The sequence below is a fragment of the Phymastichus coffea genome, unplaced genomic scaffold (assembly GCF_024137745.1).
Source record: "Phymastichus coffea isolate CEN01 unplaced genomic scaffold, Cenicafe_Pcof_1.1 PCOF00007, whole genome shotgun sequence".
NCBI classification, from domain to species: Eukaryota; Metazoa; Arthropoda; class Insecta; order Hymenoptera; family Eulophidae; genus Phymastichus; species Phymastichus coffea.
The window spans coordinates 3,542,492-3,552,200 of record NW_026706818.1 but is presented as its reverse complement, the minus strand read 5'-3'; the positions used below and the strand labels follow the sequence as shown (position 1 = coordinate 3,552,200).

Below are 9,709 nucleotides of genomic sequence, written 5' to 3'. Positions count from 1 at the left end.
TTCTATAGAAAAAATTTGGCCCGTTATAATATATTTGAATTGTATATTATTTTTTATGAATTTGAATAATGTGATTGGTATCGTCAGTAATTCAAATAGTCATCCTGCGCATGCGTAAACTTACGGAGTTGGCTGCGGTTACTGATTAGTATATGTATATTTTTAAAATTTATATATAAAAAATAAGGTACTATTTAAATATATTACAACGGGAATATTTTCTTGTAATAGTGCACAATTTTTTTAGATCTTAGAATTGAAGAAATATTGATATTTCGGCGAGATATTATCATTAAAAGTATACGTAAAAAGAAACACTTTTATATTTTTTTGTTAGAAAATGTATTGCGAGCAAATTATTCGGCCAGCATAGGTCAACCGAACAAATTTGACTCTGATGAGAATTATTTTTTTTTAGTTTGAGTATTTTCCGGGGCTGAACTGAGGGTGTACATTTTATCTCTATTCGTCTTCTTTTTACAGCATTCGTGATATAAATTAAAAATTTTTGCAGTCACTTTTTCTTAATTTTCTGGGCGAAAAAAATTCAGGTGATAATTTTTTAGTCTTCTAAATTCTTTTCGTTATGATTAATACCAAAGTATCATTTATTTTTAAAGTTGAACATATATCTAGAGAAAATTATAATCTTTTTTATTGATAAATATCGTGATTTATATTTTACCAAGTGATTTTTGAATATTAAAAAAAAATTAATTTTCGATGATCAAAAAATTGTTCAGGTTATTAGTTTAGAGAAGTTTAAGCTGACAAAGATGCCAACAAATTTTATCATTCTTATACTCCATTTGAAATAAAAGCTGTTTTCTAGCACAGGAAAAATCTAAAAGAAAATTGTGCTATGTTCTATTTTAATCATTAACTAATGCAAAAAAATGAAACCTAAAAAATTCCTGAAGAGATATTTGGAATTAACAATAAATCTCATGAGTTTAAAGTAAAAGAGGAATATTTCAATCACCACAGAAAAATTGATTTAATAGTCACGAATTGAGGTTTTTATATTGAAGTCTATTTCTTGTTTATTATGTTTGTTTGTTAGATAAAACATTAAAAATAAATTCAATTTTGATCAATATTTATAGTTATGTAGAATCTTAAATAAGTTACTAAATTGCTTTGTAATTTCAATTTTATCATGCAACCACTTAAAAATTAACTTAAATTAATACTTAAATAAATACTGCTAGGTCTGTTAAATGATAACTTTGAAAAATGTAATATTTAAACTGAACAAATAGACTATTAGTACGTTAGAATTCTTATTAATCCAACTGATTTGGAAAGTGAACAAAAATTACAAATGTTTCCCATCATTGTCATATTATAAATATGTTATATTTAATTATTTATTAATAAGCATAATAAAAAAATAGAAGGTAGCGAAGCTAAGTATAGAAATATGCCATTTTGTAAATGGTATTTTTAAAATAACTTAAAATAAGATTAGTGACAATTTTGTATACTGCATTCCAATTTGATCTTAATATAAATGAAGATATAATCAAATCATAATTCTATAAAATAATATGAATAAATTGTCAATGCCATTTAAATTATTTAAGATAAAGTAACAAGTTATGAAACTCTAGATGCCTGTATTTTTAATTGCAATTAAAATAAATAACTCACATAATCATATACTATTGTATTAGTAGATGTTAAAAATTACTAATTTTGAGAGAGCAAACCTGTATAAAATGTTATAATATGAAATAACAAAATTCAATTTCCACAGATAATTTTTTTTATTTAATTAAGTTAATATATAGCCTCTTTAGATTCCAACATTATTCTCAGACAAAAATAAAAATATTGAAAATCTACTCAAAACAACATCAATGCAGATACTATTGTACTTTTTTGAAAGGAGTGTATTTTATAGAATCAATATCGTATTTAGATTTTAAATTCATGTTGAAGTTGATAATTTATAATTAAAATACTGGATGTACTTTTGAGACCTATTATGAAACACTATTTGTTCACTGGCATCCATGTTATGACACAACAGCCCTTATTTTAAAATTTACTAACAAACTTTATTAATGAATAACTTATGAATAATATTGTTATTTAGTTATTGAATATCATTGAATTTCAAACTTGTAAATGAATTTTATTATACAAACAAATAAAATATTCCCTTCAAGCAAGAAAATAATATTTTTGAATAATAATCCAATACAAACATTTCAATTTTTGGAATTTGCAAAATTATATTTTCAATAAATTTTTTATCATTAACTAAGAATTTTATATTCAATTTCTAATAGTTAAGTTGACCAATGATTAAATATTAATCATAAATTATATAAACACATGTAATTATATTGTGTCTTATTTGGTTCTGTTTTGAGTTAATTTCATTTGTTCTTAAATTGTTCTGTAATTTTTTTTTCTTTGTTAATTTTTCTTTCTTTATCTTTTTCAATTTGGATCACCATCCTTCTTTCATAAATAACACATATATCGTAACTGGGAAAAACTGGAAAAAAGTAGAAATTAACATGAGCATGACAATTGAAGACTGTTGTTGTCTGCTTAAGATTAAACAAATTGTTCCTCAGCATTAAAAAAAAAGCTTATTTTGAATTTGGTAACAATGCAGTAGTACAAACACCCAAACACTTGAACCTTTAAATATATGAGAAAATAATTAATAGAATAGATATCATCAAATATCTAGGTCTAAGTTTCAATAACAATATAAAACTTACATTTATTAAACTTATATAAAAAACCGAATACTTCACATTTATATTCTACAAATCATCTAAAATTATGATTACTGATATTTGAAGTTTCTTATAATATCTAGTATTTTAAACTATTTTATCTATGGAATAATTGCTTGGTAAACAGCTTACTCTAATAAGCGAAGCAATATGGGTTTTTTCATGACATAATTCTGGACAGATAACCAATAGTGCCATCGTATGAAGTACAAGTCGCCCTTTTCAATTTGACATACTTTTAAACTCTCAAATATTGTCCCGGAATTTGTTATTAACAATTTTAAGCAACGTCACACTTTTTTTGATTTTTTCACTATAACTTTGCAAATAATTTAGCGATTGCAACAGTGTCAATGCAAAAGTTGTAGGTAAGTGAATAATAAACAAAATCAGCTGTCGCGCGACTTTGTAACATCATTACAATCCGAGAAAACTCGGAAAATCCAGGAAATTTTGCACTTGTAAAAAAACTTATCGTATCTCCGTCAATTTTCAACTTGAAGAGCTGAGATTCAAAATAATAGTAGCTGGATATAATTACTTTAAATTCACGAAATCTTGATTTTATGCAACAGTTAGTTTTTACGTAATCAGCGTTGAAACAAATTTATGCGAAATTTTCCGGTGCTTACCCAGTCGAAACGGCAAGTTCTGTTTCAAAATGTATATGTATAAACTAGATCAGAAACGACGGGAAGTCCGACGTTTTCGGCTGAGCGTATCAAATTCGTCGAGTGGTGGGAATAATAGCGGCAGAGGAGTTACGTGAATTCATGCGTAGCGTTTGCGGCATGAGTATATTTTTATTCAATTTGATTAATGTACTTGCGATTGCTTGAACAATTTTATATTGATTTTTTTTTTGTATTTTGATATGATCGATTCATTATTTATATATTCGTGTAATTTTTATTGAAATGCTAGTAAATAATCACAATGTAAAATGCAGATGAATAATAATCACAGGGTATTCTTCATATAAAGTTGATTGTAATTATGTAATTTTTAAATATAGTTGCGATCGTACATCTTGCATTGTACATATGTTTATATGCATATTGAATAAAAATATACTCATGCTGCAAGCGCGACACATGTATTACTATATAGCGATAAAGGAGACACGCGTATATATACGCGTGTCTCCTTTATCGCTGTTATCCCCACCACTCAACGATTTTGGTACGCTCAGCCGAAAACGTCGGACTTCCGCGTCGTTTCTGATCTAGTTTGCATATATTTTTTTTTTTCATAACCAGAATATACATTTTGGAACGAAAATCATGTACTTTTCGGAACTGTTTTTAAAATAAAAATTAAACTTGCCGTTTCGACTGGGGAAGGAAAATTTCGCATAAATTTGTTTGAACGCTGTTTGCGTAAAAACTAACTGTTGCATAGAATCAAGATTTTGCGAATTTAAAGTAAATATATCCAGCTACTATTGTTTTGAATCTCAGCTCTTTAAGTTGAAAATTGACGGAAATATGATAAGTTTTTTTACAAGTGCAAAATTTCCTGGATTTTCCGAGTTTTCTTGGATTGTAATGATGTTACAAAATCGCGTGACACTGTTGCAATCGCTACATTATTTGCAAAGTTATAGTGAAAAAACCAAATAAAGTGTGACTTTTTGCTTAAAATTGTTAATAACAAATTCCGGGATAATATTTGAGAGTTTAAAAGTATGTCAAATTGAAGAGGGCTACATACTCTATACGATGGCACTATTGGTTACCTGTCCAGAATTTTGTCATGAAACCCTATATGCTGGTAGCTAGATTGCTTGACCTATAAGGGAATAAAAAAACTGAAAAACCTATAGATTAAATTATTTAAAATAGTTAATGAAAGTCAATTTGTGATAGATATAAATTCACTCGATATTTAACAACTTTGACCCTTGAATCATTATAATATAATTTATGACGGAGAAAATAGCTATGCTAGCGATTTCTTATTTGTCGTTTATTTGTTGTCTCTTGGCACTTCCGTTTGTGCCTTCGTCAGATTGGACGCATGTTTGTGTTATCGTATACCTTCCCAGACTGTTGGTTTGACGTGCGGATTAACGGAGCCGGGAAAGAGGATTTTGGCAAACCATGAATGTGAACTTGCGTGGGGTGGGGGGGATGTAGAGGTAGAAAGGTAGGAGAAAGAGATGGTTGTCTGGCTCAATATGTGCGCGAATGAGTGCATCTGAGGGCTGGGCTGAGCGTGAGCCGCAGACGTCCGTGAGGGACCAGCGTGATGTGCCTGCGAGTGTCTGATCGGGCACTCACTCGTTCAAAGGCAGGACACTAATTTGACAGAACAAAGAGGAGACGCCTTCAATACCTGCTGCACCATTTTTGTCCTACTGAGTTTTTCCGTTTATCGAGTGGTCAGGTTTTCCGAATCAGATCTGATGGTGCTTCCGAGCTGCCACTGGCGCCTAAGAGCAACAACAACAGCAGGAACTGCATCAGGAACAATAGCAGAAGCAATAACAGCAGCGATAACGTGAGCTCTCTCCCTCTCTTTCCCTCTCCCCGTTGCGGACGAGTATTTGTGCCGGCTCGCAACGGTTGAGTACCTCTTCGAGGACGTCACCTTGCCCGATTACCGTTTAGGCATATTATTGTCAGAACTTTAATTTTTTTACCTTATATTTTGTATTTATTTTTTTCTCCTCCATCTCTTCGCTCGACAGGATCTTCGCTTGACGTGGCTCACGACCGAAGTTGAGACACGCAGGTGATACCCTCGTAATTGCCTTCATCGCCGTATTTATCGTATGCCAAAATTCGCGTAGGTACTTGTCTCAGTCGCGGTATTCATGATCTAAAAAAATGGAGATCGTGATCTTCAACATCTTCATCACACGTTCGCAAAAATTAGTCTACTGATGGTAGTATGGGTAGGGCACGTGTTCAATTCCATACTCCTTGAGTATGTTGTGAAATCCGCTCCGCAATAATTCTTCCCACTGTCGCTGACCAGGTACTCTAGAACCTCCAAACGGAACAGAATTAGTTCCTCCAGAGGTCCTTCCACTTGTTGGTCACAATTATCAGGGGCTTGACTTTTATCCACTTCGTAAACAAGTCTTGAAAAATCACTAGGTACTTGTAACAATTTCTGCTGCGGGGTAGCTCAACGATATCCCTTGCAATAACTGTCTACGAGCGTTCAATCATCCGCTTGCTTATCAGGCCTTTTGGTGCGCATTGCTCTATCTTGTAGCTCTGGCATTCAGGACATGACTTCACAAAAGACTGTATGTCATACCACATGCCAGGTCTGAAGTCTCGCGCGATATGCCATCATACATCTTCCCATGTCTAAAATGATGAGTAGACGGCTCGCAATGAGGTCGCTCTTAATGCTCACCCAGAACTACAAGTTGCCAGTATTGCTCCTTATGAGTCACTTGGTCCAGGAGTTTATTCGTGCCGTACTTGTATAATATTTCGTCCTCAATTTTCTACCTGCGGTATTTGAGTGGGTATGCTTCTACGCCCTTCAGCAGCTGGATCATGAATCGTTGATGACCTCGAATGCTGTCGCTTCCACGTTGCTTGTGAGCTCTAGAGACAATGCATCAGAGATATGGTAAAGTGTTTCCTTACGATACACCAGCTTGAATTTCCATTACTTTAGGATCTAGCGGGCTAGATGCGCTGTCGGAACTTTCGTGTTCTTCATTCAGGTCAGAGCCGTGTAATCTGTGACTGAAACAAAATGCACGCCTTCAAAAATTTGGGCGCAGTAACACATGAATTTCCGTCAAAGCTCGTTAGAGCACTTTGAACGCTTGTTGCTACTATAGCAAGTTCTTGTGCAGCTGCTTCGTTAAGGGTACTTTCAAATGCGACTCATGCTCGATGAATTTGAAATACTATCCGCACACACCCAGGAATCGACGCAGCTGTTTGATGTTTTGCGGTGCTGGAAAATCCAGGACAGGCTGGACACGATCAGAGTCAGGCTGCAGTCTACCTTTGTCGAGAAAATATCCCGAGAACGTGACCCTAGAGCGATCAAATTCATTCTTCTCGACGTTGATCTCCAGCCCCACCCGGATCATGCGCTTCAGCGCTTTCTCAAGCCACACTAAGTGATCCTTAAACGTTTCGGTGATTACTATCACGTCGCCGAAATACTTGAATACGTGAGGCTCGGAATTTGATCTGAACAGCACGTTCATCGTGCGTATGAAGGTTGCAGGAGCGTTCACCAGACCAAAAGTCACTCCCAGAGTCCGCAACTCAGCTTTCCAAACGTCGTGTACTTCTTACTATTTTTCTGCAAGGGCATCCGTAAATAGGCATTCTTGAGGTCAATCTTGGAGATGGACCACCGGTGCACTGCACCACTCGCTCTGAGATAGACGTATCACTTCTTTCTGATACCAGTCCTGAATTTCTTGGCAAATAAACTCTGTGGTCTATGGAGATTACCTGTGTATAGGCGTCTTGATTGGTCTGGCACCTTATACATTAATGAGGTGTTCAATAAGGTCCGTCTGCGCAGGTGACTCCTTCGGTATCACTCGTAGACTTAACGCCCTAATCTTGAATCGTTGGGGCTCCTGCAATGCCGATCTTACGCGTATGTTCCATCCGCCGTGCTCTATGTCGGCGGCCTTTTATGAGTTATTGTGGAGAGAGTAGGGCCACTGTTCCTCGCTGGCTGATTTTTCACCAACCGATGGATCGGTTCGAAGTGCCTGATAATTCTAATTTAAATCATTCGAAGCTCGCAGAGGCAACCGGGGACATAATGATCCACTCCGTTGCAACGGTAACAAACCTGTACCTCACGAGTTTGGTCGATTTAACGTCTAATGGAATAGGGATGCTGTAACCTCCGATTACCTTCCCCATTACAGTTAAAACATCTGCCGCTAAACGGGGATTGAGCCCTGGCCACCTCCAGAACCTGCTTCTCGTGATCCTTGGTGTTGAGAAGCGGTTCGTGCTGACATCTATAATAATGGCGCTGCTCGTGAGTTCGCACCAGTGATCTTGGCCCTGAGCGTTGAGATAGCACACAAGTGCAGGGTGCGTCATCGCGTTCGCTATGCACCATCCAGACCCTGAATCTTCGCCCGAAGAACGCCCTGAAACAGGTGCTCCTGAGGATTTTGCACCCTTCTTCTTCCTTTACTTGGGTTTCTGGTTGCTGCTGACCCGCTGCTCTATTGGCACTTATGATACCTCCATGGCAATTTCTGTTACATGGCTCTTCTTAGTCTTTCTTCTGTAGGCAGCATCTTCCACCAGCAAATGGTCCTTGGAGGAAGGATGGTGCAATTTCCTCTCCCGATCCCGGTGACTCTTCAATCGATCTCCATAGTACTGGAGGTTACAGAAGCCACGGAGGTTGTATATCGGCTTTTCCCAGAGGTTGCGTCCATACTCTAGGTTCAACCTGGCCATTGCCAGCCGTACTTGCTGTTTATCGGACGGATTTTTCACATTTGCCGAACAATATTCTGGAATGCGGTAAAGTAGTCAGCAATTGACTTGACATCACCTGCATCCTGCGGCCCAACTCACAGTAGATTTCCTCGCGGTCCAACGTCCAGTAGTACTAGTGAAAGAAATCTGAGACAAAATGTTGGAAGGTGCGTCACCCTCCGAGGTTGTTTGCCAGCCACACCTCCACGTGATCGCGTCCAGCGCTGGGAGCACTTCGGGATCAGGGAGATTGTATAATTTCATACAGTGCTTCAACTTCTCCAAGAAATAGTTCACTCTTGATCCTGCGTCCCCATTGAACTTGATGTTCCAGGCTCGAAACAGTGTTTAATCGGCCGCGTCCTCTCTCTCTCTCTCTCTCTCTCTCGCTCTCTCTCTCTCTCTCTCTCTCTCTCTCTCTCTCTCTCTCTCTCTCTCGTCACACCTCCTGATGGCCCGAATGCACGTCTCTACCACGACACCGGTGATGGCGTCGTCGGTGGCGCGCTCTTTCGTCTTCATTGATAGAACTTTCATTAACTAACTCCTCAAATCCAGAGAATCTCGTAGCTCTCTGGCTATATCGTACTCTACGTGGCCGTCTCTTGGGCCTTCGTCGCGCTACACTCGCCTTACTTAATGAAACCGACAATGAGATACGCAAAGCCGAAGCTCCAACTGACGTTAGCTGTCGCTCCTCATTAAATCGGCAAAATGCTGTCGACATTCACGAGCGAGCTTTCGAGAGCATTTGCGTTTGAGGGAGGTGGAACTCAGTTACCGCACCTTTAGCTGAAGGATTATTCCAACACGCATTGATTAGGGGGCGGTTTGAGGGAGGGCTACTCGGCTGGCACCGTACCCGTTGACGGCGCCATGCCTACAGGACCATAGCAAAGAATCTGCAGCACCGCCATCACCTGCTGTAAAAAGAACGAGTCGAGTGGTGCCACTGGCACCGTTGGGGCTGAGATGCATGCAGCTTCTCTTCTGGTGGCTACAGACTTCCCCCTGTAACCCTCGTGGGGTAACCCAGCAGCCACCACGGAGTTCCTCGCGGTCTCGCCTGTGTCGGAGTTGATTGAGGCACTCTCATTGCCATCTTCAACGAGGGTACTGTTGAGAACGTTGTTTTGAATATCACTGGATTCGAATTCAATAGTATATTCAATTGTCAATTTTGAGCACTGAAAATTGAATCTAAATTGTTCCTATCTAATCCAAATCCCTTCTAATTCGAAATGTTAGTAGTAAAATTAATAGTATCAAATCAATTTAATTTACTTTCGTTTTTTAATACTCATTAAATGTTATATAGATTAATATATTTTAATATTATTTAATACTTCTTTATAAGTTTTTATAGTTTTAGTATTTTTATCGAGTTCAATGTCAAATTTCTTTATATCCTGCTAATCAACTTATACATTTTTATACCGCATAAATAAATAAATGCATGATAGTTTGTATTAAAAAATTTATTGTAAAATTTATAATAGGTTATAA

General features: G+C 36.9%; 1 protein-coding gene across 1 annotated transcript in view; it reads left to right on the top strand.

Annotated features, from left to right (window-relative positions):
* Positions 1-435: 435 nt before the first annotated feature.
* LOC131669013 (uncharacterized protein CG5098) overlaps positions 436-9,709 on the top strand; it is a 396,487-nt gene continuing 387,213 nt past the window's right edge. Inside the window, exon 1 of the mRNA XM_058943567.1 lies at positions 436-551. The gene's annotated coding sequence lies outside the window, so the exon portion shown is untranslated. The remainder of the gene's footprint in view (positions 552-9,709) is intronic.